Here is a 13,471-nt window from a genome sequence, read left to right as displayed (position 1 = left end):
CTCTTTGGGGAACTGGTCGTTCACGCTGAAGTCCGTTCCTTTTAATTCCCTGCCACGGCTTTTCACATGTTGCTTTTGTTTGAAGTGGCCGAATTTGGCCACGATAGGACGTGGTCTCCCGGCCGTAGCCCGAATGGGGCCGAGGCGATGTACCCGATCGAAGACGATGTTCTTCACAGTGTCCTCCGGCAGCTTCAGGTGGGTTTTGATGAAGCTTTTTACTGTGGTCTCCGCGTCCTCTCCAGCGGCTTCTGGAATACCAGAAAATACCAGATTATCACGCATGCTATGAGCTTGTAGATCGATAACTGTTTCCTTTATTTTTTTATTTTCTCTATTGAGCTGGGTAACATTATCTGTGAGACATTTTACCGACTCCCTTAGCGTGGCATTTTCAGCAGCAAGCGTTTCCACCTGCTGCTGGCTGTACTCCAGGGATTCTCGCAAGCATTTAAATTCTCGGTGAAGAATCTCCACCAAGGACAGCCTTGCGTCGAAACTGGACAATCGCTTGTCGATTGACTCCAGTATGTCGGCAATATCTTTGCCGGCTGGCGATGTTGAGCCGGGGGAATCTGCCGGGCGTTGTCTTTTCGACGACGGCGTCTCAGGTTTGACCGGGGAAGCTGCACACTGGGTCTTCTTCATCACGAGATCCTGAAAGCACTGATCAATATAATCTTGGAGAGCCTCTAAACTCTCCTCGTTGTTCTCCAGGGTGTTGGAGATTATTTAGACAAATAGTGTTAGTTATAAGACAATTGATAAGTGTATTTGGTAATACTGAAGCTTAAATGAATTTGTTCAAATCTAAATTACCATTTGCTTTAATTTTCCGCCAAAATCTCCGGCGTCTGACGTCAGTTACAACATGAGTCGCTTACCTTGTCCGTCACTTCCGTCACTTACCTCTCCCTAATACAAAAATCAACTATTCACATTTCAACTTTTAACTATTTAAATTTTCAGCTTTCTCCTTTTACAAATTTAAAGTAAGAAAATAAGAACAACCCCAGGTTTCTCTTCAGCACTGTAGCCAGGCTGACAAAAAGTCAGAGCTCTTTTGAGCCAACCATCCCTTTAACGTTAACTAGTAATGACTTCATGAACTTCTTCACAAATAAAATTTTTATCATTAGAGAAAAAATTACCAGTAATCATCCCACAGATGTAATATTATCTACAGCTACTCTTAGTACCATTGATGTTAAGTTAGACTCTTTTTCTCCAATTGATCTTTCTGAGTTAACTTCAATAATTACTTCCTCCAAACCTTCAACCTGTCTTTTAGACCCCATTCCTACAAAACTGCTCAAAGAAGTCCTGCCATTAATTAATTCTTCGATCTTAAATATGATCAACCTATCTCTAATAATTGGCTATGTACCACAGGCCTTCAAGCTGGCTGTAGTTAAACCTTTACTCAAAAAGCCATCTCTAGACCCAGCAGTCTTAGCTAATTATAGGCCAATCTCCAACCTTCCTTTTATATCAAAAATCCTTGAAAGAGTAGTTGTCAAACAGCTAACAGATCATCTGCAGAGGAATGGTTTATTTGAAGAGTTTCAGTCAGGTTTCAGAGCTCAGCACAGCACAGAAACAGCTTTAGTGAAGGTTACAAATGATCTTCAAGTTCAAGTTCAACTTTATTGTCACTTCAACCATATACAGTTTAAAAATACACAGTGAGGCGAAACAACGTTCCTCCAGGAACCAAGGTGCTACAAGACAAGTTAGTGCAAAAAATAAATAAATAATAATATATAATATATCTAGTAATAATATTGTGCAAAAGAGCATTTACAGGTTGGTGTGTGCGATGGTTTGGTGGTGTAGGTCAGTGTGTTTGCGCTTTGTGTTGGTTAGTCAGTCCAGTCTCAATGTTTTGAGGTATTTGAGTTAAGCTGAGTGATAATGTTAGTGTATGTGTGTGTGTGCGTGTTTATCAGTCAGTCCCTTTTTGCTGAGGAGACGGATGGCTTGTGGAAAAAAGCTGTTGCACAGTCTGGATGTGCGTGCCCGAATGCTTCGGTACCTTTTTCCAGATGGCAGGAGTGTAAAGAGTGTGTGAGAGGGGTGTGTCCGATCAGCCACAATGCTGGTGGCTTTGCGAATGCAGCGTGTGGTGTAGATGTCCTCAATAGAGGGTAGAGAGACCCCGATGATCTTCTCTGCTGTTCCCACTATCCGCTGTAGGGTCTTGCGGTCTGATATGGCACAGCTCCCAAACCAGACAGTGATGCAGCCGCTCAGGATGCTCTCAATAGTTCCTCTATAGAAGGTGGTCAGGATCGGTGGTGGAAGCCGGGCCTTTCTCAGTCTTCTCAGAAAGAAGAGACGCTGTTGAGCTTTCTTGTGCAGGGAGCTGGTGTTGAGGGACCAGCCGAGGTCCTTCTCCAGGTGTACACCCAGGAATTTGGTGCTGTCAACGATCTCCACAGAGGAGCCGTTGATGCTCAGCGGTGAGTGGTCGCTTCGTGTCCTCCTAAAGTCAACAACCATCTCTTTTGTCTTGTCAACATTCAGAGACAGGTTGTTGTCCTTACACCAGTCCGTTAGCCTCTGCACTTCCTCTCTGTACGCTGACTCGTCGTTCTTGCTAATGAGACCCACCACGGTCGTGTCATCAGCGAATTTAATGATGTGATTTGAACTGTGTGTTGCTACACAGTCATGAGTCAGCAGTGTGAACAGCAGAGGACTGAGCACACAGCCTTGTGGGGCCCCAGTGCTCAGTGTGGTGGTGCTGGAGGTGCAGTTCCCGATCCGTACTGACTGAGGCCTTCCGGTCAGAAAGTCCAGGATCCAGTTGCAGAGGGAGGTGTTCAGGCCTAACAGGCTCAGCTTTCCGATCAGTTGTTGGGGGATGATCGTGTTAAATGCTGAGCTGAAATCTATGTACAGCATTCGGACGTGTGAGTCCTTCTTGTCCAAGTGTGTCAGGGCAAGATGGAGTGCAGTGGAGATGGCGTCGTCCGTTGAGCGGTTATGGCGGTATGCAAATTGCATTGGGTCCAGTGAGGGGGGCAGCAGGGTCTTGATGTGTCTCATGACGAGCCGTTCGAAGCACTTCATGATGGTGGGTGTAAGTGCGATAGGGCGGTAGTCATTGAGACAGGACACAGAAGACTTCTTGGGCACGGGGACGATGGTGGTGGCCTTGAAGCACGTGGGGACAACGGCACTGCTCAGAGAGATGTTGAAGATGTCGGTGAGAACATTTGCCAGCTGATCAGCACATTCTCTGAGCACTCTGCCTGGGATGTTGTCTGGTCCAGCAGCTTTACGTGGATTGACTCTGCGTAGAGTTTTCCTCACCTCAGCTGTAGTGAGACACAGGACCTGGTCGTTCGGAGGAGGGGTGGTCTTCCTCGCCGCCACGTCGTTCTGCCTGTCGAACCGAGCATAGAAGTTGTTAAGCACATCTGGGAGGGAGCCGTCACTGTCACAGGCAGGTGGTGTCGTCCTGTAGTTAGCGATGGCTTGTAAGCCCTGCCACATGCGTCGTGTGTCGCCGCTGTCCTTAAAGTGGTTGTGGATTCTCTGGGCGTGTGCGTGCTTCGCCTCTCTGATGGCCCGAGAAAGTTCAGCCCTCGCTCTTCTAAGCGCCACCTTATCTCCCTCTTTGAAGGCAGAGTCTCGGGTCCTTAGAAGTGCACGCACTTCCGCAGTAATCCACGGTTTCTGGTTGGGTCGTGAGATGATGATCTTGGAGACAGTGACGTCATCGGTGCACTTGTTGATATAGCTGGACACTGATGATGTGTACTCCTCCAAGTCAGTGAAGTCGCCGTAAGTTGCAGCCTCTCTAAACATGTTCCAGTCAGTGCTCTCAAAACAGTCCTGAAGAGCAGAGATGGCTCCTGCTGGCCAGGTTTTCACCTGCTTCAGAACCGGTTTTGATCGCCTGACGAGTGGTCTGTATGCTGGAATTAGCATAACAGAGATGTGGTCTGAGTAGCCGAGGTGGGGGCGGGGCTCTGCCCGATATGCACCGGGGATGTTTGTGTAAACAAGATCCAGCGTGTTTTCTCCCCTCGTTGCAAAGTCCACATACTGATGGAATCTAGGAAGCACTGACTTGAGATTTGCATGGTTGAAGTCCCCAGCAACAATAAACAGTCCATCCGGGTGTGTATTTTCTTATGGCCTCTGACAGTGGACTCATCTCTGTGCTTGTCCTGCTAGACCTCAGTGCAGCGTTCGATACTGTTGACCATAATATCCTATTAGAGCGATCAGAACATGCTGTAGGTATTACAGGTACTGCACTGCAGTGGTTTGTATCATATCTATCTAATAGACTCCAATTTGTGCATGTAAATGGAGAGTCCTCTTCACACACTGAGGTTAATTATGGAGTTCCACAGGGTTCAGTGCTAGGACCAATTCTGTTTACATTATACATGCTTCCCTTAGGCAACATCATTAGAAGACATAGCATACATTTTCACTGTTATGCCGATGACAGCCAGCTCTATCTGTCCATGAAGCCAGATAACACACACCAATTAGTTAGACTGCAGGAATGTCTTAAAGACATAAAGACCTGGATGGCCGCTAACTTTCTGCTTCTTAATTCAGATAAAACTGAGGTTATTGTACTCGGCCCTGAAAATCTTAGAAATATGGTATCTAACCAGATTCTTACTCTGGATGGCATTACCTTGGCCTCCAGTAACACTGTGAGGAACCTTGGAGTCATTTTTGACCAGGATATGTCCTTCAATGCACATATTAAACAAATATGTAAGACTGCGTTCTTCCATTTGCGCAACATCTCTAAAATTAGAAATATCCTGTCTCAGAGTGACGCTGAAAAACTAGTTCATGCATTAGAGAGATAATCCCATACAGCTTATGACAAAATTTGATCCGAAGTGATTGATGGCCCTAATCACGACCTTTTGACCTCCCGCCCCTCCCCCCCCCGGAAGCGTGTAATGAGCGTGACGAATCGCATCCGGAGAAGGGGGGTGGGAAACCCCCCGCGTGACGAATCGCATCCTGAGAAGGGGGGGTGAACCCCGGAAGCGCGCCATCTGTTGCTAAGCGTGTCGAATTGCATCCTGAGAAGGGAGGGGGGGGAACCTCCGGAAGCGCGTCATCTGTTGTTGGGAAAAAAAAAGTTTTTAGAGGGAGGGGGAAACCTCCGGAAGCGCGTCATCTGTTGTTGGGAAAAAAAGTTTTTAGAGGGAGGGGGAAACCTCCGGAAGCGCGCCATCTGTTGGAGGGGAATAAAAAAGCAGAGAGGTGGAGTCCGTCACAATTTCTAAGGCACAGACACAAGATGGATTTCCTTCTGCAGCCCAGCAGCGTTCCTGTGTCCGATGAGATCTGCTCTCCCAAAGAAGAAGGCTTTGAATATGACATATTCAATCTCGATCAGGACCTTATGACCCTACCGGAAATACTCCGGAAGTGTCTAGTCATTTTCAGACCTGTTGCGTCATGTTCCCTAAGCACAGCGGTGATGCAGCAGATGATTCTGTGATGTATAGAGAGACAGAGCGGATGTAATTTTACTTTCTTAAGCTGCACCGGCGTTTGTAATGGAAATAAAGAGTGACTTCCTGTAGAGATTTCAATAGTATTTTATTTTCCTATAATACAGACGCTGTAAAAAAAAAACCCTTTAAGATACACCATAGCTTGTGATGAAAAGAAGAACTTTCTATCCGCTTGTAACCTACAGGCTGCCTATGTGTAAAAACGAATAACTATCCCTTAGTGAATACTACTTTTCCTTTTGAGAGACTGAAAAACAAACCAGCGACAGGCGATCTTGTTTCACACACACACACACACACACACACACACACACACACACACACACACACACACACACACACACACACACACACACACACCGCGGGCCAAGGAGGAGTTTTTTTTCTTCAATACTTTAACAATAAGTTTTCTCAATAGATAGAAAATGATGACGCTGAGGAGTCAACATCCGATATTATCATTGCTTGTAACCCGGTAAATAATTTCGTACATCTCCTCCCCATAAAACAAGTCTTAGCGGGGAAAAAAGCTCATATTCGAATACGTTTATTAAAGCACCCCCCTCTGTGGGAAAGAGTCAACCATGAGGCGAGTTTTGTCAACAGCAATTGTCCATTTGGTAAAACAAATATCCGTCTCAAAGTCGTATTTTACCGTTGCAGAATGCGGAAAACAGAAGGCACACACACACACACACACACACACACACACCCACCCCGCGGGCCAAGGAGGAGTTTTTTTCTTCAATACTTTAACAATAAGTTTTCTCAATAGATAGAAAATGATGACGCTGAGGAGTCAACATCCGATATTATCATTGCTTGTAACCCGGTAAATAATTTCGTACATCTCCTCCCCATAAAACAAGTCTTAGCGGGGAAAAAAGCTCATATTCGAATAAGTTTATTCCCCTCTGTGGGAAAGAGTTTTTTTCTCAGAGTCAACCATGAGGCGAGTTTTGTCAACAGCAAGAACAAAGCCAGACAACTGTTGCCCATAAGGTAAAACAAATATCCGCCTCTAAGTCGTATTTTACCGTTGCAGAATGTGGAAAACAGACAGCGTTCACAAGAAGGCATTCAAAAAAAAGGAAATTGGATACCCCAACTCTCCCGACTGCACACACACACACACACACACACACACACACACACACACACACACACACACACACACACACACACACGCTTGCATAGATAAACTCTGAATATAGTAGTGGGACTTCAGCTGTTTATGTAACTTACTATCTTAAGACTTTTGTGTCTACAATAATTAGTTTCCTTGGAACCAGATCCCTACCTGTTAATAATTCTCCACTGTACCCATGGTTCAGAAAATTACAGTCAGCCTGCCAGGGACACGTCACTCAGAGAGCTTTTAGAAACATGAGAGGCATCCATACATTTAGAGCACGGGCCTGTTATCAGAAAAAAGTACAAGCCGGAGTTGAATGGTGTTCAGTTTCACCTTCCTTCCTGTTGCTCTATGACGTAGTTTGAAACAGAAACCACAAGTGAGTCAGTCTCGGGTCGAGGTTAGGATTTCCAAAATCAGAGTTCACACACATGTAGCTCTTGATCATATATGTTCATATGTTAACAGTCTTTTTCTTCCCCTTCTTTATTTCTGCGGGAGTCAGGTGGCAGGAGCTCTGTGGAGGTATTTCATCTCCAAAGGCATTGAGTATCTGGACACTGTGTTTTTCATCCTGAGGAAAAAATTTAACCAGGTCACCTTCCTGCACGTCTACCATCATTGCTCCATGTTCACGCTCTGGTGGATTGGCATCAAGTGGGTGGCAGGAGGACAGTGTGAGTAGCTTACAACACAGCAGACATCAGCTATATGATATATATATGAATTTATCAGCATTGCTGTTGATAAAGCCTTCACCGGCTCTGTAGTTTTGTGGTTTATACTGGGTGAGGGCTGGGAAGAGACACAAATGCCTTGGTGGATGCTTCAGGAAGCTAAACAAAACATGTGGAGCTACTTGTCTATAAACCTTTTATTCACTACTGGTTAATGTATTCATTATTGTTGTTTGTTGAGCTTTTTTTTTTTTTTTTTTTTATAATATGCATCTGCATATTAACAGCCATGCTAGCAACTCTGTAAAGGTATACCACAGGCAGAGGAGCACTTTGAGCTAAGTGCTAATGCCAACAAGGCAACATGTTGAGAGTAATAGCATTTAATCGCTGAAGTTTACTATTGGGTACAATGTTTATCATGTTCACAGTATGTATTTAGCATGATAACACGCTATCACTTGCTAATTAGTAAACACAGGTGCAGCTATGTGTATATTTGCAAGTAGATGATTGTGACTGAGAGTAAATTGAGTCTGAACACTGATGAAGAAGCTAGATGACAAATTTCACTGAAACCCACAAGCATAGTATCGTCATATGTAGCTTGGATAGTTTAATCTGGATTCATGGGCCCCTGGACCTACACTTGTTTGTATCTCCCACCCCCTCAACTATTGTCTTTTTATTGGATACAGACAGCAGGAGTTCAGAGCAACTCAGTTTAAGATTTTTTTTAACTATAGTAAGCAGAACAAAATTAAAAACTTATTGTTTCTTCTACTGCAGCATTCTTTGGTGCACATATGAATGCGATGATCCATGTCCTGATGTACCTGTATTACGGTCTTGCCTCCTGTGGACCTAAGATCCAAAAGTACCTGTGGTGGAAGAAGTATCTGACAATTATCCAGATGGTAGGTTGATTTCCAGGGTGGCTGATTTTGAAATTAAATATACTGATTGTAGGGATCATTTGACTGAAAATCATTCTTCTTGCTATGAAAGAACGGTGAAAACACAATATGGTGCAAAAGCATAACTCTTATTCTCTCTTTGGGGCTCAGATTCAGTTCCATGTCACCATCGGTCACACGGCCTTGTCTCTCTATCTCTAAAGACAGAGCACATATCTGAACCACTGGAACACAGAGGTAAGAGAAATCTGTGGAGATACATGCGAAGGATTAAACTATAAATTAGTTAATATTAGATTATTTCTGCCAAGAAAAATGTTGCCTGAGTTGATGTAGCAGTAATCTTGTTTGCGTTGGCCATGTTTCTTTTGGTTTGTGTTACCTTACCTGCTTTTCTTTCATACTCTCTTTAGGTAATAAAGCCACATCTTTACCATGAAGCTACCTTTGGCTCTGGTGTTTGCACTCACCCTCCCCATCATCAGGGCTCAGGTTCCCCACTGGGGCCCGTGTCCAGAGCTGCTGTATATTTTGTATATAAATAAATGTTGATGTTGTACTATGGGATTGTATGTTTCAATTTTACTTATAATGCGCCAAATCACTACAACAGGCGGCTCAAGGCGATGCCATCCAGAGTAAGGATCTTGTTAGCCACAGTGTTTCTAAGATTTTTACGCCCCTTTACAATAACCTCAGTTCTATCTGAACTTAGAAGCAGAAAATTAAAGCTCATTATGTGTCTAAGACATCCCGGCAGTTTAACCAATAAAAGCGGGTATCTTATGCATAGCAGTGAAAATGTATGCTATGCTATGTCTTCTAAAGCACGTATAATGTAAACAAATCTGGTCTTTGCACAGAAGCCTGTGGAGCTTCATAATTAACCTCAGTGTGTGAAGAGGACTCTCCATTTAATAATAGCTGTAATAAAATGTTATGGCCGACGGTGTTAAACGCTGCACTTGGGTCTAGCAGGGAAGATTTCAACTTTTCAATACGAATGAAGGCTGCAAACTGATTAGATTAATGTCTGATGATCTTTTCCGTGCTTCTTCAAGTTTGTAACACCAAAAATATTTTAAAGGATGATGTAAGGCTCACAGGAAGAGTTTAATTAGACACACATTTACTATTTTCTTTATACTCTTTCTTTCTTGACATGTTTAATATGATTACTATCAGAGGAGAAAATGAACCTTGTGTAGTCTAAAAACTTTTTTATTTAATCAAACTGTAATGTTGTTGAACTCTGACGGACGTGTCTTTTAATCCTGTCAACAAATCCTTAATCATCTAAATCAGCCATTTATCATCTTGTAAAATGTTCCCTCTGCTTCTGTTGCACATCTCCCCCCCCGACACTGTCTGCTTCACCAGCCCTGTGCAGCTGGTTCAACCCCTGCCTGCCTCCTTAAACTGGGGTGTTTAAATCTCTTTACCTCTGTTGTGAACTTCACACAAAGTTTGTGGTAACAAAATCAAACTGACGAGGATCTCGTTTGAAAAACACACACACACTCACGAGACAAAATAAAAACAGACTGCTCAAAGCAAAAGCAGAGCCCTCACAGCTGGTAGTACAAACACAGTGACAACATGCGTATTAGATACCCTCAGTGCCAAAAGCATGAATATGAAAAAATGTGATCACCAAGAATATCCTAAAAATGGCATTGAGGTGCGTGTTACAGTAAAGAAAAAAAAAAAAAAAGTAGCCAAATTTTCAACGGAAAATGTTGAATTTTAGTAAAAACAATGCTCTGTAGTTTGATACTGTCGTTACAGACAAAGCAGATGTTTAAAGCCTTTGGACGCACATTTGAAATGCACTCATTCTCCTTATCAGCTGGAAACATTAAAGCCGTAAAATGACTTTTTCAAACGGATAAAAACTATTGAACAGCAGCAATGTTGAGCCTGTTCCAAAATTTGAATGTACATGTGTTGAAGGTGCGGGTCTTGTTGAATTATTAAACATACTTTCTTTAATTTTTCGAGCCACAAAAACAACAACTTTTAATTTCTTCTGCTTGAGTCTCGGCCTCGGTAACTGTTTACAAAATGTTATAATCTATCCACAAGTTCTTTGCAATTTTACATTGATAAACATTATCCTTAACACATTTGACCCGCATAAAGTGCTATGGCCATCACACTGTCATTTAGAATTGTTTAAATAACTCGTGTCTTAAGTCCTTCCATCAAACAGAAAATAAAAAAATAAATAAAATAAAAAAAATAAAAAAGTCGCATGGATCACTTTATATTTCTAACATTTTGTGATATAAAGTCGTTCATAACAAACTGAAAGGCTGGGAGTTTAAAATGCAAACCGATGGAAGCAGCAGTAGAAGACTATAATGTCACAGAGCACACGGTGTTTATTATTGTGTAGACAATTATAAATAAGAGCTTAATAAAGATGCTTAATTTCTTAAGAAATAAACAGGTGGAGGGATCTTTATCAAAAGTGGATGTTGCATCTGTGGCTAAACCCCTATACCCAAAAACTTTAAAAATCTACTGTGTGTGAGGCTGTGTAAGTAAAGCTTGCCCTTCACACCCGCGTGTAACAAACCATTTTGTTGGGGGTTGTGGATTTGACACCTCAGCATTGTGAAAGTGGGGAAACATGTTTCTGGCTGTGCATAAGATTTCTGCTTACAACTTAGAATCTCAGTTCTAAATGAAATTCAGATGTTTTTTAAGTATGGCTAATGTATTAATTGACTTCTAAGGCACGCACACACACGCACACGAACAACAACACCAACACAGAGAAGAAGAAGAGGGGGTCGGCAGACTATGAATAAATCTACATACTCTGATATATGGTATGTGTTTTATAAAAACCTACTCTACACCAGCTGAGGAAGTAATTAAACACAATGTTTTGCCAAGTTTCCCCTCTGGGAAAAAGTCTGTCTTCATTTATTCAGTTATTGTACTAATGTATGCACATTTCTATGCTATTAAAGGTACTGAAAAGCTTTACTTACACAATACTTTGTTGACTTACAACAAAGATTATGCTGAAATAAAAATAATATATATATATATATATATATATATATATATATATATATATATATATATATAATAAACTATATAAATAAAAAGTACTTTTAAGAAATTAAATTATTTTTTCACATGAAAACAATATTTATATTAATAAATTCTCGTTTAACAGAAATCTCTGATAATGTTTGTGGTGTCAGCTTTTTCCTTTTCAAACTGTGCGAGAGAAGAAGTATCTCATGACATTCACGCCTAATGTGTTCAGCATATTCTGCACAGTCTGCATCGTCACTGGTACCTGTTTAAGGCTGACGGGGGGTTGAACAGCAGGCTCTGGACACGGGCCCCAGTGGGGAACCTAAGCCCTGATGATGGGGAGGGTGAGTGCAAACACCAGAGCCAAAGGTAGCTTCATGGTAAAGATGTGGCTTTATTACCTAAAGAGAGTATGAAAGAAAAGCAGGTAAGGTAACACAAACCAAAAGAAACATGGCCAACGCAAACAAGATTACTGCTACATCAACTCAGGCAACATTTTTCTTGGCAGAAATAATCTAATATTAACTAATTTATAGTTTAATCCTTCGCATGTATCTCCACAGATTTCTCTTACCTCTGTGTTCCAGTGGTTCAGATATGTGCTCTGTCTTTAGAGATAGAGAGACAAGGCCGTGTGACCGATGGTGACATGGAACTGAATCTGAGCCCCAAAGAGAGAATAAGAGTTATGCTTTTGCACCATATTGTGTTTTCACCGTTCTTTCATAGCAAGAAGAATGATTTTCAGTCAAATGATCCCTACAATCAGTATATTTAATTTCAAAATCAGCCACCCTGGAAATCAACCTACCATCTGGATAATTGTCAGATACTTCTTCCACCACAGGTACTTTTGGATCTTAGGTCCACAGGAGGCAAGACCGTAATACAGGTACATCAGGACATGGATCATCGCATTCATATGTGCACCAAAGAATGCTGCAGTAGAAGAAACAATAAGTTTTTAATTTTGTTCTGCTTACTATAGTTAAAAAAAATCTTAAACTGAGTTGCTCTGAACTCCTGCTGTCTGTATCCAATAAAAAGACAATAGTTGAGGGGGTGGGAGATACAAACAAGTGTAGGTCCAGGGGCCCATGAATCCAGATTAAACTATCCAAGCTACATATGACGATACTATGCTTGTGGGTTTCAGTGAAATTTGTCATCTAGCTTCTTCATCAGTGTTCAGACTCAGTTTACTCTCAGTCACAATCATCTACTTGCAAATATACACATAGCTGCACCTGTGTTTACTAATTAGCAAGTGATAGCGTGTTATCATGCTAAATACATACTGTGAACATGATAAACATTGTACCCAATAGTAAACTTCAGCGATTAAATGCTATTACTCTCAACATGTTGCCTTGTTGGCATTAGCACTTAGCTCAAAGTGCTCCTCTGCCTGTGGTATACCTTTACAGAGTTGCTAGCATGGCTGTTAATATGCAGATGCATATTATAAAAAAAAAAAAAAGCTCAACAAACAACAATAATGAATACATTAACCAGTAGTGAATAAAAGGTTTATAGACAAGTAGCTCCACATGTTTTGTTTAGCTTCCTGAAGCATCCACCAAGGCATTTGTGTCTCTTCCCAGCCCTCACCCAGTATAAACCACAAAACTACAGAGCCGGTGAAGGCTTTATCAACAGCAATGCTGATAAATTCATATATATATCATATAGCTGATGTCTGCTGTGTTGTAAGCTACTCACACTGTCCTCCTGCCACCCACTTGATGCCAATCCACCAGAGCGTGAACATGGAGCAATGATGGTAGACGTGCAGGAAGGTGACCTGGTTAAATTTTTTCCTCAGGATGAAAAACACAGTGTCCAGATACTCAATGCCTTTGGAGATGAAATACCTCCACAGAGCTCCTGCCACCTGACTCCCGCAGAAATAAAGAAGGGGAAGAAAAAGACTGTTAACATATGAACATATATGATCAAGAGCTACATGTGTGTGAACTCTGATTTTGGAAATCCTAACCTCGACCCGAGACTGACTCACTTGTGGTTTCTGTTTCAAACTACGTCATAGAGCAACAGGAAGGAAGGTGAAACTGAACACCATTCAACTCCGGCTTGTACTTTTTTCTGATAACAGGCCCGTGCTCTAAATGTATGGATGCCTCTCATGTTTCTAAAAGCTCTCTGAGTGAC

At 42.0% G+C, this 13,471-nt stretch overlaps 1 long non-coding RNA gene across 1 annotated transcript; it reads right to left on the bottom strand.

The window, feature by feature from the left end:
- Nucleotides 1–12,052: 12,052 nt before the first annotated feature.
- On the bottom strand, nt 12,053–13,162 carry LOC145422786 (uncharacterized). Its single transcript, XR_013904046.1, has 2 exons — nt 13,022–13,162; nt 12,053–12,238 (listed from the first exon to the last, which is right to left on the bottom strand). It is a non-coding gene; the product is annotated as an uncharacterized LOC145422786 (long non-coding RNA).
- Between the last annotated feature and the right edge of the window lie 309 nt (nt 13,163–13,471).

The sequence above is a fragment of the Astatotilapia calliptera genome, chromosome 20 (genome assembly GCF_964374335.1).
Source record: "Astatotilapia calliptera chromosome 20, fAstCal68.1, whole genome shotgun sequence".
Taxonomy (NCBI): domain Eukaryota; kingdom Metazoa; phylum Chordata; class Actinopteri; order Cichliformes; family Cichlidae; genus Astatotilapia; species Astatotilapia calliptera.
Note: the sequence above shows the minus strand (reverse complement) of the source record. Positions and strands in the feature narration are given on the sequence as shown.